General features: G+C 51.3%; 1 protein-coding gene across 1 annotated transcript in view; it reads right to left on the reverse strand.

Annotated features, from left to right (window-relative positions):
- PCK1 (phosphoenolpyruvate carboxykinase 1) overlaps window positions 1-22,633 on the reverse strand; it is a 701,569-nt gene that overhangs the window by 293,352 nt on the left and 385,584 nt on the right. The gene's annotated exons all lie outside the window — the stretch shown is intronic.

The following is a 22,633-nucleotide window of genomic DNA, read 5'->3' on the forward strand; positions in this document are numbered from 1 at the left end:
CCCTATATGGTGTTTATACATTTTCTTTTTTAAGTGAATTCATTGCCAACATGTTTCAGAAAATCAGAAGATTGGAGTAAGGAAAAAAATCCCAAATTCTGCCTTCTCTTGACAAATTGGCAGATCCGGCCACACTGGACCTTCTTCCTTCATGGAAGTTCTTGACTGGAGCCAAAGAGAAGTTTTGCTGCAGTCTCCACTCCTCCCTATTGCCTCTCTCCCAGAGGTACAAATGCCAGTTGCTGTGTTAAACATTGTAGATATCTATTAATTTGTCTCTATTAAGAGTAGGAAAGTAAAAGCTAGCCTGAGAGGTCCACACACTTCAGGAGGAAGAATAGACCACAAACCTTTTGTTCATTACTTCCCATTTAACACCTTATCTGGCTCCTGTAGATCAGTGTGTGTGTGGCTGCAGCACCACAGATGGCCTCATCCTTTGTCTTCCCTTTTCTCCTCCCAGTTTCAACCTCTCTTGCTCCTTTGCACCTTGAACTTTTTTTTTTGTATTTTTCTGAGGTTGGAAACAGGGAGGCAGTCAGACAGACTCCCACAATCGCCCGACTGGGATCCACCCGGCACACCCACCAGGGGGTGATGCTCTGCCCATCTGGGGCGTCGCTCTGCCGCAATCAGAGCCATTCCAGCGCCTGAGGCAGAGGCCATGGAGCCATCCTCAGCTCCCGGGCAAACTTTGCTCCAATGGAGCCTTGGCTGCAGGAGGGGAAGAGAGAGACAGAGGAAGGAGAGGAGGAGGGGTAGAGAAGCAGATGGGCACTTCTGTGTGCCCTGGCCGGGAATTGAACCCCGGGACTCCCGCACGCCAGGTCAACGCTCTACCAGTGAGCCAACCGGTCAGGGCCACCTTGAACATTTTTTTTGTTGCCTCTCCTCCCAGTGCTGCTCACAGAGCACCTGCATCAGGTAACGCTGCTCCCACCACTTGGCCTAACGTCACTGCCAGTCATGCTGGGAGAACACAAAGATGTGAAAGAATTGACTCAAAGTCTCCTGCTAATCATTGCTGGATCTTGGAATTTGACATTTGAACCTAAAGCCTGGGCTTCAACAGAATAAAAGTTCGTTTCTCTCTCATTGAAAAGGAGTCTGAAGGTCTGTCATCCAAGATCTGCATGGCAGCCTCACCATGCCTTTTGGGATCTAGTCCATTCCCATCTTTCTATTCTGTTATCCTAATTCCCACAATTCACCTCATGGTCCAACATAACTGCTGGAGCACCAGTCATCATATTTTAAGCAGCCATCCCAAAGGGTAGACACAATATATCCACTCACTTATCCACTCACTTCTCATTAGCACAAATGTAGTCATATGGCCACACTTAGATGCAGGGGAAGCTAGAAACAGTAGTCTTTATTCTGGATGGCAATGTACATAGTCAAAAATCAGTTGTCAGGGTTCTATTACTATGTGAATTTTATGACTGCTAGAGGTTATCAATTAGTTATCTGTGTTAGTTTTCTATGGCTGCATAGTAATCACCACCAACTGGGTAGCTTACATTATCAACCAGTTACTATCTTGCATCTTCCGTGGGTCGGAAGTCTGGGTGAGGTGTGTAGCTGGGTTCTCTGCTCATGGTCTCAAAAGGCAAAAATCAAGGTGTCAGCAGCTGCAGTGTCACCTGGTGCTTGGCTCCTCTTTCAAGCCTGTTCAGGTTGTTGGCCAAATTCAGTTCCTTGCAGATGGAGGACTAAGGTCCCATTTTCTTGTGGGCTATCAGGCACAGGCCACTGTCAGCTTCTAGAGCAGTGGTCCCCAACCTTTTTTGGGCCACGGACTGGTTTAATGTCAGAAAATATTTTCACGGACCGGCCTTTAGGGTGGAACGGATAAATGTATCACGTGACCGAGACAAGCGTCAAGAGTGAGTCTTCTCAGCGGTAGAGCGTCAGCCTAGCGTGCGGAGGACCCGGGTTCGATTCCCGGCCAGGGCACACAGGAGAAGCGCCCATTTGCTTCTCCACCCCTCCGCCGCACTTTCCTCTCTGTCTCTCTCTTCCCCTCCCGCAGCCAAGGCTCCATTGGAGCAAAGATGGCCCGGGCGCTGGGGATGGCTCTGTGGCCTCTGCCCCAGGCGCTAGAGTGGCTCTGGTCGCAATATGGCGACGCCCAGGATGGGCAGAGCATCGCCCCCTGGTGGGCAGAGCGTCGCCCCTGGTGGGCGTGCCGGGTGGATCCCGGTCGGGCGCATGCGGGAGTCTGTCTGACTGTCTCTCCCCATTTCCAGCTTCAGAAAAATGAAAAAAAAAAAAAAAAAAAAGAGTGAGTCTTAACAGATGTAACAGAGGGAATATGGTCATTTTTAAAAAATAAAACATTATTCAGACTTAAATATAAATAAAACGGAAATAATGTAAGTTATTTATTCTTTCTCTGCGAACCGGTACCAAATGGCCCACAGACCAGTCACAGAATGGCAGCTTACTTCTTCAAAGACAGCACAAGAATCTTCTGCTTCTTTTAAGGTTCACCAGATGAGGTCAGACCCACCCAGGATAACCTCCCTTTGATGAACTCAAAGTCCATTGATTAGGGGCCTTAATTACATCTACAAAATCCCTTCACCTTTGGGAGTGATGATCGGGCAGAAATGCTGAGGGTCACCTTCAAATCCTGCTTGCACAGTACCTAAGCTGCATTATGCAACTCGGGCCAGAGGATTCGTTAGAGACAACACTCCTATGGAAAGTACCTGGAATATAGCAGGCACACACATTACAGTGACAACAGCTGCAGATAGGGTCCTCCCACTAGGAATCTCGCCGCCCCACCAAATGAGTTGAACAATTTGAGTTGTAACCTTCATGTACCCGGACTCATTACCTGCGGTCCCAAAATTCACTCATTTCCCCGGCTTATTCTCATATGCACCTGGGAAAGGATGACGGCATGACTGGTCTTGATCTTTGTGAAATATGGCACGAGGGTGCTCCCTCTGGGCCAGGACCACCCAAGGCTCATCAGGTGCCCGACACTTGAGCTCACTGACTCCTCTGGATAAGCCCGAGAGCCTCGTGCTGCAGCATTCTTCCCACAGCAGACGAAGGCACAGGTTGGTGAGAACAGCACCATTAAATGTTTGCTGCATGCTAGCGGACAGACAGCGCCCTGCGCACCTCCAGGGGCTGCGCCCTGAGGCGTCAGGGAAACCGGCACTCTCCAGGGTGGGTCCTGCAATGGCAGCCCCGCCCCAGCCCTAAGTCGGGGGTGTTGATGGGGAGAGGAAGGGGCCCTGTGCCCAGGCCCCAGCCCTGCACTTGGGAGTCTCCTTGCCGAGGGTCCTCACGGTGACCTCTTGCAGACATTTCCCCCCTTGCCTGTTCGTCGATTCCTCCTGGCATGGACCCCTTCAGCACTCTGGCACTAGCCTCTCTTGGTCTTAGATTTGAGGAAATAAAAACAGAAGAGGGAAAACACAGACCTCTCCCAAGCCTTTGGAGTTGCGACAGCTGCTTGGACGGAGGCAACGTGCACCTGGGCTGGGATCACAGTGCTTCCCCCACTGGCTCCTGGTCCTGCCCACCCGCCCCGTTCCAGACATGGCCTCACGCAGGCAGAGGAGGGGGCAACTGGGCAGGTCTCAGGCCCCCCACTCCACAGGTGTAAGGCCCAGAGTTAGACCTGCTCTAAGTGCATAAGCGCAGAGGAATGGCCACAAGTCCCATCACAGTGCTGGTGACCAGGACTGCAGGATGGTACAAATGATCCCCTGGGCAGGCCAGCTTCACAGGTGGCCTGGGCAGTCACGCAGGGCTCCGGGCTCAGAGTAGCTGGGTTTGGATGAACGCAGACTGCTGCCAGCCTGAGGTTCTGAACCTTCTGACCAAGGCCCCGCAGCTTCATTTTGCTCTGGACTCACAGTTCCATTGTGAGTCCTGTGCCCAGTGGATAGAACAAGGGCTTTGGGGTCAGGCCCAGGGTCCCAGCTGGCCTCTGCCACAACCACCATTCAACAAGTACGCTTTGGGCACCAATGCACGGCACACAGTGTTCTGGGTGCAGAAGACACACTGTGACGGGAGGCGGGGGTGGGGGGCAAGCACAGGCGGAGCAGGGGGGCAAGCAGTCAAGAAAAGGCAGGACCACATGGAGTAGGGGTGAAGATTAGCCTGGGGCGCAGGAGGAAACGGAAAGCACCCCAATCAGGACCAGCTGACAAAGGCGATGGCGAGGAGAAGTCCCTGTGTAATGCTGGGGCACACAGGGCTGAGGGCACAGGCCCAGAGACAGTGTCAAGGCCAGCAGGAGACCTGTAACTGGCAAAGGACGATCAGTTGGAGGGGTCCTCAGACTCAACACTGACATCTCTGACATCTGGAACTGGATAAATCATTATGAAGGGTGTCCTGTGCCTTGTAGGGTATACAGCCTCCCAGACTTTACCCATTAGATGCCAATAGCACTGAGCCCTCTGTTGTGATACCACTCATGTCTCCAGACATTGCCACATGTTCCTTGGGGTGGGGGTGGGGAGCACAATTGCTCTCAGCCGAGAACCATCAAATTAGACTAAACTCAAGCCAAAGATGGCAGGAAGCCATCCTTCATCCTGCTGCAGCCCCAGACTATCTCCTCTCTCATGCACTCTGCTCCCATGGCACCGCCCTCCTTGCTATTCACCCCAGGTGCCCTCCAGCCCCAGGACCTTTGCACTGGCTCTGTCCCATGCCAGGAAAAGTGCTACTTCAGACAGCTTCATGCTGTTCCCTAAAAAAAAAAAATCAGATCTTTTCTCCACACCCTCTGATCCCTATTGATAAAAACAGTCTCCTCCCAGCCCTCTCCTTCCTCGTCCTTCTGTTTTTTCTCCATAATGCTCATCACCACCCAAAAGAACTGAACATTTGACTTATTTATGTGACTGTTGTCTGTCTCACCCTCCAGAGAGCAATGTCTTTTGTCTGTTTTGGTGACTGTAGTGCCCCCAATGCCCAGCCCAGGGCTTGGCACACAGCAGAACTTCCTTGACAAATTTGATGAGCAAATGTCATTACAGTTATTAACAGGCCTGGAATCAGGAGACTTGGGCCCGGCCCCAGTTGCTGAATGACCTTGGAGAGGGCCTTCGTCCCCTGGGCCTCCCCCTGTCTGATTAAGGGCAGAGCCAGGGGCTCTCTGCAGCTCCTTCCGGTGGGGCTTTGGCAGCGGGGCAGTGTTTTGTGATCGCCAGGGACACACTTCCCCAGGTGCTCCCAGGACCGGTCTCCACACAGCAGTGAGCTGACCGCTGCCTTCACCCTGTAGCTGTCTCCTCCGCTTTTCCTGCTCCCAGGAAGGAAGTGGCTGGGGGAAATTGGGAATGACCTTAGATCCGTGTTCTCCCAAACTCATGTCATTATTTAACACCACAGGCAAGCTGCTGTGTGTGTGGCGGTGGAGGGTGAGGAATACCGGGGGTGGGGTGGGGGCAGTGAAGGTGGCAGTGGCGATGGGAGGCGGTGGCTGGAGACGTGGGCCACCCTTGATGGTGCGTATCCTAATTAAGTTGTAGAAATGCTGGATTAAAACGGTTTCAATTGCAAATGCCGGCAGACAAATTACATATTTGACTCTGACCCTTTCTAAGCGGATCCAGACTGGGATCCCTCTATTTTAGGGGGTTTTAACAGAGGTTGTCTTACCCACTCCGCCGAGCCCAGCAGTGGAGTGCGACAGCTTTGCCTCTCATCGGGCGCCGCACCTAGCCTGTGGCTGAGTGGGTCGTCCAGGAGGGCCCAGAGGGGGGTGGAAGGAGTCACTCTGAGCACATCTTTCTCAGCCACCTTTGGGGAGGATGGTTTTCCAGGTCGATGGGGCCTCTCCAACCCTCCAAACAGCACTGGTCTTTGTTCAGACCTTGTTGAGTGTGTAGATGAAGGAAAGGATGACAGATGACCTGGGTCCTCACCCCATCCGGTCCTTCTGCGTGGCCCCTAAAAATAATACCATTAGTGGGGCTCAGCGGAGGCTCGTTATCTTTGGAGTGGGCCTGCTGATAACGCTGAGCGGGTGCTTGCCGAAGCCCTGGGCGAGACGGGGCAGCCGTGGGCTTGCAGTGCAAGGGTCTTGGCTTCCCATCAGCCTGCTGACATTCTGGGGCTATAAATAGCCCGGCGGGCTTGAAGCCTGAGTGTGCAGGTGTGACATCGGTGGCGGAAGCTGGCATGCCTGGTCCTTGACACCCACTGACACCCCTGTGTGCACAGAGACCTGCCACTGTTTCTGCCCACGTGTCCTCAGCCAGAGTGGGACTCGTGAGCAGCAGGGTCGCCGCTGGGTAGACTCACCCCAACATTTCTCTCCAGCCTTTGGCCAGCGGTGACCTCTCATCCCTGCTATCAGCTTATGGGGTGCTCACCGCCAATCATGTCCTCAGCCTTTATCTGGCTGCCTGTGGCTCATCACCAGGACGCTCCCCTGGATAACACTGGCTATTCCTGATCCCAGATTTGGAAATAAGGAACAGCACACAGGAAAAGGCGAAAAACTGCCCAGAAATCCAATCCTGTTCCCTCGCTGGATGTAAAACACCATGCACATTAACACTCCTCTGTCCTGTTGATAAATGTCTGGCTAGTCCTTTCAACACTTCACGGACTTCAGCCCTGACTCTGCCAGGCGCCGTTCCGGAAACGGGCGCGCAGCTGGAAGAAAGACGGACAGCTCCCGCTCTCCCGCGCTCCTGGCGGTCAAACAACAGAACCAAGCAAGCAAGTGGCAGCTGTCAAGCAGAGAAAATGGTGCACAGGACAGACAGCAGACAGGGACAAGTGGAGAGTCACCGAGGGTGTGGCGGATCTGACGGCTGCTTCAGGATGGGTTTCCAGAGACAGCTCCTCTGAGAAGGTGACGTTTCAGCTGAGACGGGATAACAAGTGGAGTCACCATCCTCCAAGTCCCCAAAGCCCCTTGAGCAAGGGAAACATGATCAAGATTGTGAACTATTTATATTTAGTTTTCTACTGAGTTATGGTTCCCAATGCAGAAAGGGCACAAACTCGTAAGAGTGAATATTCACAAAATGAGTTCAGAAGGATGGTCTCTGCACCTGTAATAAATCAAGAAACAGCATCCCGATTCCTGGAGGTCCTGTGCCCAATTCTAGCCATCACCCTGCCCCAGGGTAACCACTGCCCTGAATTCTCACCCTGTAGAGTGTTTTAGAAAGTTATGCAACCGCCTGACTAGGCGGTGGCACAGTGGATAGAGCATCAGACTAGGATGTGGAGGACCCAGGTTCGAGACCCCAAGGTCGCCAGCTTGAGCGCGGCTCATCTGATTTGAGCAAAGCTCACCAGCTTGGACCCAAGGTCGCTGGCTCGAGCAAGGGGTCACTCGATCTGCTGTAGCCCCACAGTCAAGGCACATATGAGAAAGCAATCAATGAACAACTAAGGTGTCACAACAAAAAACTAATGATTTGGCCCTGGCCGGTTGGCTCAGTGGTAGAGCGTCGGCCTGGCATGCGGGAGACCCGGGTTCAATTCCCGGCCAGGGCACATAGGAGAAGCTCCCATTTGCTTCTCCACCCCCCCCCCTCCTTCCTCTCTGTCTCTCTCTTCCCCTCCCGCAGCCAAGGCTACATTGGAGCAAAGATGGCCCGGGCGCTGGGGATGGCTTCTTGGCCTCTGCCCCAGGCGCTAGAGTGGCTCTGGTCGCAGCAGAGTGATGCCCCGGAGGGGCAGAGCATCGCCCCCTGGTGGGCAGAGCGTCGCCCCCTGGTGGGCGTGCCGGGTAGATCCCGGTCGGGCGCATGCGGGGAGTCTGTCTGACTGTCTCTCCCCGTTTCCAGCTTCAGAAAAATACAAAAAAACCAAAAAACCATATGATACATGGTCCTGTGTGTCTGACCTCTTTTCCTCAACATTATATTTTTGAGATTTTGCCTTATTGTTGTGTTTAATTGCACTTTGTTCATTTTCACTGCTGTATGATATTCCTTTGTGTAAATGTAGCAGATAATCTATCTGTTTTCCATTGATGAGCATTGGGTAGTTTCCACTTCCTGTCGAATGAGAAAACACTGCTATGCACGTCCCTGCCTATGTCTTAGTGAACTCATGAATGTGCCTCTGTTGGGTCCATTCCTAGGAATAGAAGAGCATGGTCCAATCATAGGACCGCGAGCTGGCCACTCTAATCGGTCCTGCAAAGCTGTTTTCTGAGGTGGTGAAACCATACATCCTCACCATGCAAGAGTCCCATCTGTCCCACATCCTTGCCAGTCCTTGAAACTATCTTTTTCTTTTTACATATTCTGGTGAATTATTCAATTGAATTTTGAATTTTGTAATGTAATTTAATTTTTTGGAGGGGGGATCCACAACCACCTGAAAATATTTTGGGACAAAGTCAGGACCAGACACAGAGAAGAGGAAAGCTCTCTGCCTCTTGCTGGTCCCTGTATGCAAACCCCCTACGGGCTGGGCGCTGGTTTGGGCAGTTCCATCCATGTCCCGGTCCATCCTTTAGGGGAGATGCCATGATTGGCATCCAAGCTCTGCAAGAGCCACTTTTATCCAGAAGGCTACCTCGTCGCCACTCACACAGAGACACTGGGCAGGCTTAGAGATGGCCACAGAGAAAAGGATCTGGTCGACAGAGCGTGACTTGCTAGGAGTTGGGATTTGACCTTGGGGTCCTCCCACTCCAACCCAGCTCTTGTTCCTGCCGCTATTTCACCCCCAGGGTATTCCCCTGCCCAAGTTACGGCAGATCGAGATGACTCTACCGCCACAGACCTGCGATTGTTCCTTGTTTCTGGGCCTCTGCCCCAGTCCTGAGCACCCCTGATGTGGGCGCCCACCATCTGAGAACCTGAACCGGAATCCAGGCAAACAGCTTCTTGCCCAAACCGGTGTGGGGATGGATTAAAAACAAAAACAAGTGACCTCACTGGTCATCTGCTGAGCACAGCCTGAAGAGAGGATCGAGCACTTGCCCTGCTCACTGACCACTCGAGACGAACAAACCTGATCATTTAGGATAAAGAGTGCCCTTTGCTCCGTGGGTCCCAATTCACCGGAGTGTTCGAGAATTGGGTGGCAGCCCAGCCTTGAACGCCGTGGACGCCAGGACAGCTGTGGACAACACAGTGATGCATTTATTTATTTAGGATTTATAAATGGACTGCTTCTCAAAAAAGGTTTTGCGGGCCCTGGCCAGTTGGCTCAGTGGTAGAGCGTCGGCCTGGCGTGCGGGGGACACGAGTTCGATTCCCAGCCAGGGCACATAGGAGAAGCGCCCATTTGCTTCTCCACCCCCCTCCCTCCTTCCTCTCTGTCTCTCTCTTCCCCTCCCGCAGCCAAGGCTCCATTGGAGCAAAGATGGCCCGAGCGCTGGGGATGGCTCCTTGGCCTCTGCCCCAGGCGCTAGAGTGGCTCTGGTCGCGGCAGAGCGTCGCCCCGGAGGGGCAGAGCATCGCCCCCTGGTGGGCAGAGCGTCGCCCCTGGTGGGCGTGCCGGGTGGATCCCGGTCGGGCGCATGCGGGAGTCTGTCTGACTGTCTCTCCCCGTTTCCAGCTTCAGAACATAAAAAAAAAAAAAAAAAAAAAAAAAGGTTTTGCGGGAAGCTTAACAAAAACCTTAAACACACGAACAACAAGAAGGTTAAAAATAAAATTAAAATAAGAGCTTTTCAAAAGGATCAGGGGAGCTCATGATGGTGGGTTCCTGGATTGGGGACCACCACACACATGTTCCAGGGCCTGCTTTCGGGGATCTGGGCGCAATGCTGACCCCATGGAGGGCAGGTCAGAGAGACAGAAAAACGGGCCCCTTGCTAGGGTGACCAATACCTCTGGCTTGCCCAGGACTGACAGATTTCCTCAGAGTGCGGACTTTCCTGTGCTAACGCTGAGAAAATCCAGGGCAACCTGGGTCGAGTTGGCCACCCTCGCCCTGGGTGTGACATCACTTGAGCTGCTGAATCCAGCTGTACGTGAAAGCAGGCTACTCCACAGCGTTGCAGATGTGGATGCCAGTGAATTCCTCTTCTTTTTTTTCTCCAATAGAAAATTGTTCTTTTGTTATCTTTAAATTTAATTTCTATTTGTGCAGAGCTAAATAAAAAGTTGAACTGTAATACAAGATTTATAATAAAGAGCAGCTGAGCCTGACCTGTGGTGGCGCAGTAGATAAGGTGTAAACCTGGAACATTGAGGTCGCTGGTTCGAAACCCTGGGCTTGCCTGGTCAAGGCACATAGGGGAGTTGATGCTTCCTGCACCTCACCTTATTCTCTCTCTAAAATGAATAAAGTTTAAATATATATATGTAAAAAGCAGCTGTGCTTGATCCCGTCTCGAACACTAGCTTCTACTCTCATTCAGGGTATAGACTGGTAACAGTCATTCTGAAATTTATTGTGCTGGGCACTCGAAGGGCACTTAAATTTGGACGTTAGTGCCTTCTAGAAGAAAGTATTTTTTCTTTTTATAGTTTTAGCTCTTTCTTCTATTTCTAAATAACATGTCCATATTGTTCTTTCTTGATTTCTTATTTTAGATCAGTGGTTCTCAACCTTTCTAATGCCCTGACCCCGCAATACAGTTCCTCATGTTGTGGTGACCCCAAACCAAAAAATAATTTTGGTGGCTACTTCATAACTGTAATTGCTACAGTTATGATTCGGAATGTAAATACCTGATATGCATTATGTATTTTCCGATGGCTTTAGGCGACCCCACTGGGGTTGCGACCCACAGGTTGAGAACCGCTGTTTTAGATACTATTCATTGACCTCTCATATGGAAAATGAGTGTTGGAAAACTTACACCACCTCCATATAGACTTGTCCTCCCACAACCTCTTATTCTAATTGATCTTAATTTGGAGTGAAATTATTATTTACTGTTTACACATTCATGGCCACTTAAATATTGGTTACCTCTCCATCATGTAGTATCTACTATGGCATCATTTCCTTTCTTGTAAAACCATTTGTTTTTCCTGGAGTTTATAATTGCCTTTAGAAAAATAACCTGCTTAGATTTCTCTGTGTTCATCACTGTCTGCCCAATTCTCAAACAACAACAACAACAACAAAAAGTCCTGAAATTTTTCTCAGCACAAACATATTAGGTAATCTAGTGGGTGGTTTTATGGTTTTGTTTTGGTTTGGTGTTTAAGTTATTCCTCCTGGCTCCCTCTCCGTGACTTCCCGGCCTGCTGCACCAGGCCCTCCTGGAAGTTGCCGGCACCTCCCACCAGCAATGGGTCCCCAGTTCCTGGACCCCATGCCTTCCTCTTCCTGGTTTACACTGTCATGTGGCTAGAACGAGGTCTTTAGGGGCTGCTTGGGACAAGATACACGGGAGGCAACTTTGTAAAACTTCTAATATCTGAAAACATCCTTATTCTATCTCGCACCTGACTGGTTAGCCCAATATAGAATGCGAGTTAGAGAATAGTTTTCCTCCTGATGTTTGGAGACTCACAAGGCTTCAGAGCTGCAGTAGCTCCGTATTGCTGTTAAAAAGCTCTGACTCCTGCTCGTGTGTGTATGGCCTTCCCCTTTTCTCTCTCTGAAAACCTGGAGTGTCCTTTTATCTCCAGTTTTCTGTACTTTTTTGAATGCTATGCTAATTCTTCCCTCCGTTCAATTTCTTCTTCCTGAAATTTCTGCTAGTTGTAAGTTGTGTCCCAGATGGAACATCTAATTTTCTTATTTCTTCCTTCTGTTTTTCTTTTCTTTTTCTTTTCTTTTTTTGTATTTTTCTGAAGTTGGAAATGGGGAGGTAGTCAGACTCCCGCATGTGCCTGACCGGGATCCACCCGGTATGCCCACCAGGGGGCGATGCTCTGCCCATCTGGGGAGTCGCTCTGCCGCAATCAGAGCCATTCTAGCGCCTGAGGCAGAGGCCATGGAGCCATCCTCAGCGCCCGGGCAAACTTTGCTCCAATGGAGCCTTGGCAGCGGGAGGGGAAGAAAGAGACAGAGAGGAAGGAGAGGGGGAGGGGTGGAGAAGCAGATGGGCGCCAGGAATCGAACCCAGGACTCCCGCACGCCAGGCCGGACGTTCCGCCACTGAGCCAACTGGCCAGGGCCCCTTCTGTTTTTCCATCTCCAGATTTTTATGCCAAGTTTGGGAATATTTCTTCACCTTTATCTCAATTATTCTACTGACTCCCTCAGTTCAGCTTTATAGGAGTACATTCTTGCTTAGTGAAGGTTCCTCTTAACAACAACAACAAAAAAAGCATTTTCTTCTGGTTTCACAAATTTAATCTTCTCTCTCCATGAGGCTATTAACCATGCTTTCTTTTCAAGGGTCCCCCCCCTTTGGTGTGTGTCTTCTCTCTGCTGTCTCTGTTCCCCATGTTCTGCGGTTTTCTGTCTGTTGATTCGGTTTCTGGCTTGAACACGGAGGTGGTCCCTCTGAGGAAACCAGGGCGGGGCCTCCCACCGCCTCGCTGACTTGGGGGGAAGAGTCCCGTGTTCACAGCGGAGCTGCCCTGTCCTTCCCTGTGCCGGCGTCCCAGCTCTGGAGGTCTCAGGTTTAATCTCTCCATGGGCAGACACCCACCTCCTGTGGGGGAGGGGACAGAGTTAGGGAGCCTGTCTCCCCACTCTGCTGTTACCCACCGCCCACTCTTCTTAAATCCACCTTTCTCTGGGCTCAGTGGACTGTCCCCCTCCATTGTCCCCCTCCATTTCATTCCCGCCTTCTTGCGTCTTGTGGGTGCCCTCCCTCGGCTAATGTCCCCCCTTCTGTTCCCATTGTTCTTTGGGGTTACGCCTTTACTGAAAGGTTCATTTGTGACCTATTTATAAGGGTCTCCAGGCGGAGCAAAAAAAAAACCACACACACACCTTCCATTCTCTAAGTTCACCAAGAATCGGGTGACCAACTTGTCCTGGTTTGTCCAGGACTTTCTTGGTTTCGGAACCGGAAGTCCTGCGCCCCAGGAAACCCGTCAGTCATGGCACACTCTCTCTCTCCAGCTGTCACTTCCGAGTCTCCTTTGTCCCATCGCTTGTCTGAACCCACCTGAGTCCGGCGTTCGTTCCCTGAACGGCTAGCTGGTCCAGGGAGCGAGTCCACACAGCCGTGGAGAGTGAGGCAGACCGGATCCCTTCTATCACAGACACTCAGGAGTGTCTGGAAAAGTCCCTGTATTTCTGGAAGCCCCAAAGATAAACGGCGTGCATGACTATCATTACTGAAATTGCTGGCTGCAGCCGAGACGTGCGTGTCCAACGGCCTCCTGGCCGCGCAGCCCCCGCCTGCTCGACCTCTGTAATTATAAGAAAGTGTTTTAAATGGTTCCAGTCCAAACAAGACCTGGACGTGCCGAGAGCAGGCTGGTCGTTAGGACTGGAGATGAACGACCGCCAGGGAAGAGCGTGGAAGGACTGACTCACGGCCAAGAGCAGGGTTGCGGGGATGACCCCACCGCCTCTGCTGCAACAGGGTTTGCAGACAGAAAGGGAGTCAGCCGGTCTCCCTCAGCACCCCCCCCCCGGTCCGCCCCTCAGGAGTGGGCATCAAGACAACCTTTGATTGGTTGATGGTGTTCCTACATTTCACCAATTAAGCGTGCGTTTGGATGAACTAGCATTTAAAATAAAAAGGCAAGTATGTTTAGGATGAGAGGAACTCAGCGGTCACTCACATGTTAGAATAAATTAATTTACACCAAGAGGGAGGCAGTGGCTAGAGGGCAGGGTGGGAGGGCGTCAGCATAGGGGAAGCATGGACCAGAGGCTACCCCTGCATTAGATCTCAGCTCCACTCACTTATTAGCTGTGTCATTTGGCCTCCCTGAGCCTCAGTTTCCTTATCAGCAAAATGGATATAATTATAGCACATTCCTCATGGGGCTGGTGTGAAGAATAAAAAAGAAATAAATAAATACGTGCTTAGCACATTATGATAATATGGAACACAGTAAGGACACAACGACGGTGTTATCATTGCTGTTATGATCATCATCAGCCTTGTTTGGCCATTTTTCAAGGGACTCACCTGACTGGCAGTGGACTTGACCCCCACCCTGCCGTAGGTAGCCACCTCCTGAGTTGGAAGGCAACAGGAAGAGCAGAACTTCAGTCAGTCGTCAGCTAAGGGAGACCACAATACTGGAATTCAACCAAACAGCCTGCCCATTTAACCCGGTCCTGCGTCCCCAGCAGTGACGCCTCTACACCCTAGGACAAGTGGGGAACAGGCGAGGACTCGCTCAGCAGGTTCTGGGGAGGCAGAGCTGGCAGGCTCCTGGCGGCTTTTCCACCTGCCTCCGCCACTCAGGGGGAGCTCCCAGCGCAGGTGCTAAAGCAGGGGTCCCCAAACTACGGCCCGCGGGCCGCATGCGGCCCCCTGAGGTCATTTATCCGGCCCCCGCCGCACTTCCAAAGGGGCACCTCTTTCATTGGTGGTCAGTGAGAGTACTGTATGTGGCGGTCTTCAAAGCATGGCATCGCTCATGTACAGTGATGCGGGACGCACGTATCACGGCTCCGGAAGTGCATCATATCACTTGTTACGGCTAGCAGTGACAAATATGGAACCGGACAGTGACCATCTCATTAGCCAGAAACAGGCCCATAGTTCCCATTGAAATATTGATCAGTTTGTTGATTTAAATTTACTTGTTCTTTATTTTAAATATTGTATTTGTTCCCATTTTGTTTTTTTTACTTTAAAATAAGATATGTGCAGTGTGCATAGGGATTTGTTCAGTTTCTTTTATAGTCTGGCCCTCCAACGGTCTGAGGGACAGTGAACTGGCCCCCTGTGTAAAAAGTTTGGGGACCCTTATGCTAAAGGGAAGTCCAGTCAAGCTTCGTGGGTCTCGACCGTGGAGAGGAGCCTGACCTGGGTACCACAGCCGAAGTCCAGCATCAAAGGGTCGTGGAGAAAGGTGATCAGGAACGTTCGTTATCTCCACCTCCTCTGGCCTAGAGATTTGGATCAGTGGAGCTCTTCCCCGCCCGGGGGTCTTTCTCCGGGATGTCTCATGGCGCAGCCCCAGCAAGACCCCGGTCCTAGAAGGACTCCAAGGAGCGCACAGTCGCAGCGGGGAGGCCGGCAACCACAAGGCAATCACACCGCAGTCTGATGAGCCTCTTAGTTCTCGTTGAAATGAGGAAGGGAATTAGTGGGGAGCAAGAGAATGAATGAATGAACAAATGAATGGATGGATGGATGAATGAAGCCACGGATATGGCTGCAGTAAGTGCAGGTTTGGTGGAAGCCTACTCGGCTGAGTCACTCCCTCCCTCTCTTCCTCCTGCTCCTCCTGCTCACCAATCCCTCTGCTCCATCAATGCTCCCACTCCTATTTTACAAAATCCCAGGAACAACCTGGCGTTTTTTAGAGCATGGGAAAGGGGACAACATGGAGCGAGCAAACCATAAAATCCTCTAGTGGGGGTGATTTGGGGTAGGTAGTTAGGTAAAAGAAGGAGCATTCAAACATTTATTGGTTTGCATCTCCATCACAAATACCTGGAAAATACTTTGAGGCATTGCTTGAGGTTCCTCCTGCCTTTCCTTAATGTCGGGATGTGGGTGTGATATCTGGAGGTACAGCCACCACCCTGCAACCATGAAGCAATAAACATGAGATGAAGGGAGAAATGAGGAGAGAGCTAAGGAGAGGACCAGAGGGTCAGCACGGGACACACACACAACACTGGGGAAAGGGATGGGGGGAGAGGAGATGAGCCTACATGAGTGTTGCACTTTATTTGAATGGTGGCTGCTCTGGGAAGCCCCCATCTGGGCACCACGGTCTTAAGCCCTCTGTCATCGGCCACCTGAACCAAGGCAAGGAGGTTCTTGACCCCCTGGCAGGTCAGAAAGCTGTCCCTGTCCTGGAAAGGTCCCACCAGGGACTCTTCTGACCTCTGTTTCTGTTTTGGAATGCAGGATGGAGTAAGCGGCAGGGAGGAGGGGTTCCTCCCGGCTGGTGTATTTATTCAGGGCCTCTCCCCAGAGGACTTGGCAGAGGTTGTGTTTTCTCAAAGATGAAGAATAAACACGGAGAATCCAGTAGGGCCGGGGTACAGGTCTGGCACGCAGGCGGCCAGGGCCACAAGTGTGTGTGTGTGTGTGTGTGTGTGTGTGTGTGTGTGCGTGTACGTGAAAGTGCACTTCCTGTGTGAGTGTGTGCGTGACTGTGTCTGTATAAAGTGTGTGAGTGTAAAGGTGCATGAATGTGCCTATGAACATGTGTGTGAGTGTGCATCAACGTGCATGTGAGTGTGAGCATGTGAGCGTGCATGAATGTGTGAGTGCGTGCATGTGAGTATGCACACCCATGGCTGTGATCATCACCACAACCTCTGTCTAGAACATTGGAATTTGCAAAGCCCCTTTTCAAAAATAGAACAGCCACGCAATTTTCCCACTTAAAGGACACAATTCAGTGTTGTTTGTATGTCTCTAGAGTCGTGCAACCATCACCTCAATCACTTTCAGAACATTTCCATCACCCCCAAAAGAAACCTCGTACTCATTAGCAGTCACTCCCCACCCTGCCCCCAGCCCCCAGCCACCACTAAGCTACTTTCTGTGTCCATGGGGTTGCCTGTTCTGGACAGTTCACATAAGTAGAATCATACAATGTGTGGTCTGTGTCTGGCTGCTTTTACTCAGCATAGTGTCTGCAGCGTTCAGCCAGGTTGTAGCATGAGTCAGTACTTCATTCCTTTTCGTTGCTGAGTAATATTCCACTGTGTGGATAGACCATGTTTTGTTTATCCACCCATCAGCTGATGGGCATTTGGACTGTTGCCACTTTGATCTAGTGTGAGTAACGCCACAATAAACATTCATGGACAAATTTTGTGTGGACATACCTTTTCAATTCTCTTGGGTCCATACTGAGTAGAATTCCTGGGTCTGTTTTAACTCTTGAGGGTCGGCTAGACTTTTCTAGAGTGGGTGCACCTGTCTTGCATCTCCCTGATGACTGATGATGTTAAACACCTTTTCATGTGCTTATTGGCCCTTTGCATGTCTTTTGGAGAAAGATCTCTTCAGATCCTTTGCCTGTGTCTTAATCAGGTTCTTTGTCTTCATTAGTAAAGCACTTTTATAGGCACACATCCTGCTGCCACATGTCCCTGCTGCAAGCCAGGTGATGGCGTCCCTGTGCTGTCATCCCATCTTATGGACAAGGAAAGTGAGGCCTAGACTGGTCTCACCAGATGACTGCATCATTTGCAGGGCCCTGTGCATTATGGAAGTGTGGGCCCTTCGTTCAAAAAGCATTAGGGACCCTGGCCAGTTGGCTCAGCAGTAGAGCGTTGGCCCAGTGTGTGGAAGTCCTGGGTTCGATTCCCGGCCAGGGCACACAGGAGAAGCACCCATCTGCTTCTCCACCCTTCCCCCTCTCCTTCCTCTCTGTCTCTCTCTTCTCCTCCTGCAGCCAAGGCTCCATTGGAGCAAAGTTGACCCAGGCACTGAGGATGGCTCCATGGCCCCTGCCTCAGGCACTAGAATGGCTCCAATTGCAGCGGAGCAACGCCCCAGAGGGGTCGAGCTTCTCCCCCTGGTGGGCACGCCGGGTGGATCCCTGTCAGGTGCATGCGGGAGTCTGTTTATCTGCCCCCCCCCGCCCCCCGCTTCTCACTTTGGGAAAAATGCAAAAAAAAAAAAGGCATTAGGGATTTCAGGACAGTGACAGTGGAGCATAAACCAGGTGAGTAGACCTGTGTGACTGCTCGGCTCACTCACCCACGGTGCCACCCGCTCTGATTGACTGTAGTAGTAACAGCTCACGTTTGGTCTCTGGTTACTGTGAGCAGGGCCTAGGCTAGACCGTTGACCTACAGGACGTACCAAGGTCGACAACCAGCTTGACTGAGTGTGGCTGCCATTACTGTACTTTACAGGTGAGATATGGAGACTCAGAGACACCCCCCCCCCTCCGCCCCACCGTGAAGAGCTGGTGCTGAGATGAGAGGTCGGGCAGGGAGGGGAGGCGGCCAGCAGAGGGACAGCTCTGAGCCTGAGTCTTGGTGGGGACCCTAGGGCACAGTGTGGAGCTGGGACTTCAGAGAGGTGAGGATACTTATCCACAACTCTGCCCATCACGGGGGGTCGGGGGTGTTTCTCGGGCCTTCAGTGTGTGCTAAACATTCGATCCCCCCAGCCCTGAAGGTAGGTACCATTACTCTAATTACAGACGAGGAAATGGAGGCCTGGAGAGGCTTAAGAACTTGTATAAAGTTATAACCCTCGTGACTGATTGAGCCGGATTCAAACCCAGGCCCTCTGGGTCCAGAGCCTGTGCTCCTAACCACAGGGCACGGTGCTGGAGCTGTGGCCCCACTGGCTGATGACCCAAGTTCTCTGCTCCCAGATGCGGAGCACACAGATCTCAGCACCATCCCAGACCTGGGCCTGCTCGGGTCACTGTCACAGATGCCCCTCCCTGGCCCAGGATCTGTCCGTGCCTGTGGAGGGCGGCGGCTCTGTGGGGCCTGAGTTTTTATCACTGTGCCGTACGCTCCCTCCGCCCCTCCCGCTCTGGCCTGGGCACTGCCACTCTGATGTGGTTCCTGCTTCCCGTCAGGCATCTGGCCTGCACATGGAAGGGTGCATCCGAGCCTGTCTCCCCTCCCCCTGGCCCCATGTCCCCCTTGCTGTGCTCCACAGCTGCTGTGATCCCAACGTCCTCCAAACTCTGTGTTCCTGCTCGGGGCTCTGTCTTCGGAGGGGTTGGGAGTCAGGGCCTGGAGACAGCTTCTGGGAAACCCGGGCATCAGCCTGCTCTCCAGGGGAAAGAACAGGACCGAGATGTTCCCTGTGGCTGCAGCAAAGAGCTGCAAGCTGGCAAACAGTGTTGCTCTGAGCCCAGCAAGCACCCCACCCACTGCCCAGACGATCTCTCACTGCCCCTCCAGTACAGCATCTAATGGGGCAGCATCCACGCAACGGGGACAGCCGGCTCCCTGCTCTAACTGTGCGCTGTTATACATTTTGGAAAGCACCTTGCAAATGTGGGGGTGTGGTGGGGTGTCGGGAGGGGTGTGCGTCTCTGGGGACAACTCAGGCTCACACTGGGTTACCCACAGATGACAGCCACCAGCCCAGCCCTCTCGCCATTTTATGGACCACTTGGTAGAGACACTCAGAGCTCCCGCCAGAGGGCTGGGTGACCATCGGTCAGTGAGTGATCCACAAGGGTGCATTCTGGACACCTGGGCATCTGGTTTGAATCCCGTCCCCACTCTCAGGGCTGTGCCTTCTGAGCCTTCCACTCTGAACATGCCCAGTGCAGCGGCCTTGCTGGACTGCTTGCAGATGAACATATATTCCAAATGCCTGCCTTAATGCCCAGACATAGTCAGCACTAAAAAAAAAAATGTAATATTACATATAAATTTAAAACACACAGGGGCCTCTAGGCTAATTTGTGACCTACTTTTTAAATTGAATTCTTGGAGTTTTCCAAACTGCTTGGATTGCAAATTATAGTGTTGGCAATTGGGAGCTGTGTGACCTCAGGCAAGTCACTTAGCCCCTCTGTGCCTCACTCTCCACATCTATGAAATGGGAATAAAAACAGTACCTAGATCAAAGGGTTGCTGGGAGAATTAAATTAGTTAACACATAAGAAAGGGCTTTGCCCAGTTTCTGGTACAAAAATAAGCTCTTTGGACAAGCTGGCTATTTTCTCTATTACTTCTCCAAGGAACGGATATGCAATTTATTTAGTTCAATTTCTCTTTAAGCAGCTTGCCCAGAGCTGGAATTTGAAACCAAAGCCTCTCTGTATGACACCGAAGCCCAGCCAGCTAATCAAGGTGGAAGCCTGGAAGCTTTTAAGATTGGGACGGAAAGCCAAAGAGAAACGCACTTCGTAAACACCTTGACGGCCAGAGAACGCTTTCTGGTCCTCAAGAGCCTCTGACGCAGCCTCTGAGCTCACGCCCCACTCCACCTTCAGCCGAATGATCTCAGAAAAATCGCTTCCTGTCTCTGTGCCTCAGTCTCCCTCTCTACAAGACGAGGAGGATGCAAAGACCTACCACCCCCAGGAGCGCTGTGCATCAAAGGCAGAGTACACAGCAAGCAAACCCCTCTGGCTTCGAGGTCGGAAAGAGCCGGCGTGGACGTTCGGATCAGCCGCTTCCCTGCTAATCGGCGAGTCAGTTCACTGATCTGTGCCTCAGTTTCCTCATCTAAAACATGAGAGAGGAAAAAAAGCAGTTTTCCTGAGAATTAAACATAGGCCAGATGGTGTTGCCCTAATTTGGGAGCTGATGTCCTTGGCTCAGGGTCACCATCACTAGTGACCAAGCCTCAGCACCTGCGGAGGGCATAAAACTTTCCCAGGATGGCTCAGCCCCTACCCTCCGTGTCCCCGTCGCTGCTGCCTGTGGGCATGGGGTCGCCCTTGGCTGCTGAGGATCAGAGGATCAGCCTCTCCTCCTCCCCACGGTGACGGAACCTGAGCTGGGGCGGCATGTTGTGCTCTCACCACGTGGGCTGATGATAAATAACCCCGGAAGTAAGAGAACCATTAATTGTGTGTTATATATATATATATATATTCTTTAAAAAAATAATTTGGCATGCTGCAATGAACACACATTACTTCTATAAGGAAATAAAATTAAGCCGAGAAAAGACGTAAGCAAGGAATGAGATCGTCGGCAGGTTTACAGTGACTCCGTTTTCTCTCCTGGAAAGCGTGCTCGACACTCTAACAGATTGACCCCGAGCTACCCTGTAACCCCCAGATTCTCCTCCTGGATAATACACCCAAAAGAACTGAAAGTGTTCAAACAAAACCTGCACGTGAGCGTTCCCACGAAGCGGAAACAGCCTGAACACCATCACAGGTGCATAAACAAAACGTGGTCCATCCACACGAGGAACTATTTTTCAGCCAGAAAAACGAACGGGGTTCTGACACCTGCTGCAACAGGGATGACCCTTAAAAACACTGAACTAAGTGAAAGAAGCCAGACACCAAAGGCCACATATCGTGGGACTCCATTTATAGGGATTGTCCAGAACTGCCTGATCCACAGAGACAGAAAATAAACGAGTGCTTGCCGGGGGCTGGAGGGAGGGGATGAAGTGAGGGGTGATTATTAATGGGTATGAGGGTTTTTTTTTGAGAAACCAAAATATTCTGGAATCAGATAGTGGCGACAGTTGCACAAAATTGTGGACGCACTAAAAGCCACTGAGCCACTCACTTTAAAATGGTTTAAGTGCCGAATTTAGTTCTACGGATTTGGCCTTAATAAAAAAAAAAAACAGGAACAAACAATATCTACCCCCAAAGAGTTGGGCCTGGCATGTAATAAGACGGCAGCCTTCCCTGGAAGTGCATGCTGAGGCTTGCACGGTTCTCGAGCTCTGCCGTCACAACACCAGGCCTGAGCTTCCCGCTCCGGCAAGCCGGTGCTGCGTCCTGGGCCCGGAGAGCAGGAGGGAGCCCTCTCCGTGAACCCCCCAACCCCCTTTACACGGCACTCGAGGACTTAAAAGGAAACAAATGAAGGCCAAACACGGAAACTGCTAGGGAAGTCCCTGCAGTAAAGGGGGAGAGCACAGAACAGCGGGGTGCCCTCTTTCTTCATGAAGACCAACTCGGGAAAAATAAAAGTCACGTGTGGCATTTTTCTCCATTTAATGATGAAAACCGTTAAAGCATGTCCAATAGAAAAGAATAGAATCCTACCGCGTAGACTGCATACTGTTAGAGAGCATAGGCTTGGGAACCAGACTGCCTGGGTTCAAATCCTGCCTCTGGGCAGAGGCTGTGCAGCCTCGGGCAAACAGCTTAACCTCTCTGTGCCTCAGGTTCCTCTTCTGTACCAACCTTATGGGACGATTGTGAGGATCACATATAAGGTCTGGCGCAGCGTGAGGACCTTGTAAATATTAGCTCTTATCGAAGGTGTTATAATATGATGGCTGGCTATTCATGAGAAAACATTCCCTAATAATTAGCCAAAAAAAATGTTAATTAATTGCCTGACCAGGCGGTAGTGCAGTGGATAGAGTGTCGGACTGGGATGCAGAGGACCCAGGTTCGAGACTCCGAGGTCGCCAGCTTGAGCGTGGGCTCATCTGGTTTGAGCAAAAGTCTATCAGCTTGAACCCAAGGTCGCTGGGTCCAACAAGGGGTTACTCGGTCTGCTGAAGGCCCGCGGTCAAGGCACATATGAGAAAGCAATCAATGAACAACTAAGGTGTTGCAAGCGCAATGAAAAACTAATGATTGATGCTTCTCATCTCTCTCCGTTCCTGTCTGTCTGTCTCTGTCTATCCCTCGCTCTGACTCACTCTCTGTCTCTGTAATAAATAAATAAATAAATAAATAAATAAATAAATAAATAAAGACTTAAAAAAATACTTTAAAAAAATGTTAATTTTCTGGGCAAACGTCAAGAATGCAACAGAGAGACAGCTCTCTAGCCCTTTGGACTGAGATTTGATTGGGTAAACTGAGGTGGGCCGTGGTCATGGCAGCCCAGAGTCTTTCTGCTTCGGTCCCATCAACCCTGGGGGCAGAGTCTCCTCTGGGGCAGGGCTGCCCTGTTCACCGCGGGGTGTCAGCAGCACTTCCAGTCTCCACTCACTGCCTGCCCACCCCATTGCCACTCCCATTGTCCACAACCAAAAATGTCCCCAGACTTTGTCAAACGTCCCCTG

Source organism: Saccopteryx leptura, chromosome 5 (genome assembly GCF_036850995.1).
Source record: "Saccopteryx leptura isolate mSacLep1 chromosome 5, mSacLep1_pri_phased_curated, whole genome shotgun sequence".
Lineage (NCBI taxonomy): Eukaryota > Metazoa > Chordata > Mammalia > Chiroptera > Emballonuridae > Saccopteryx > Saccopteryx leptura.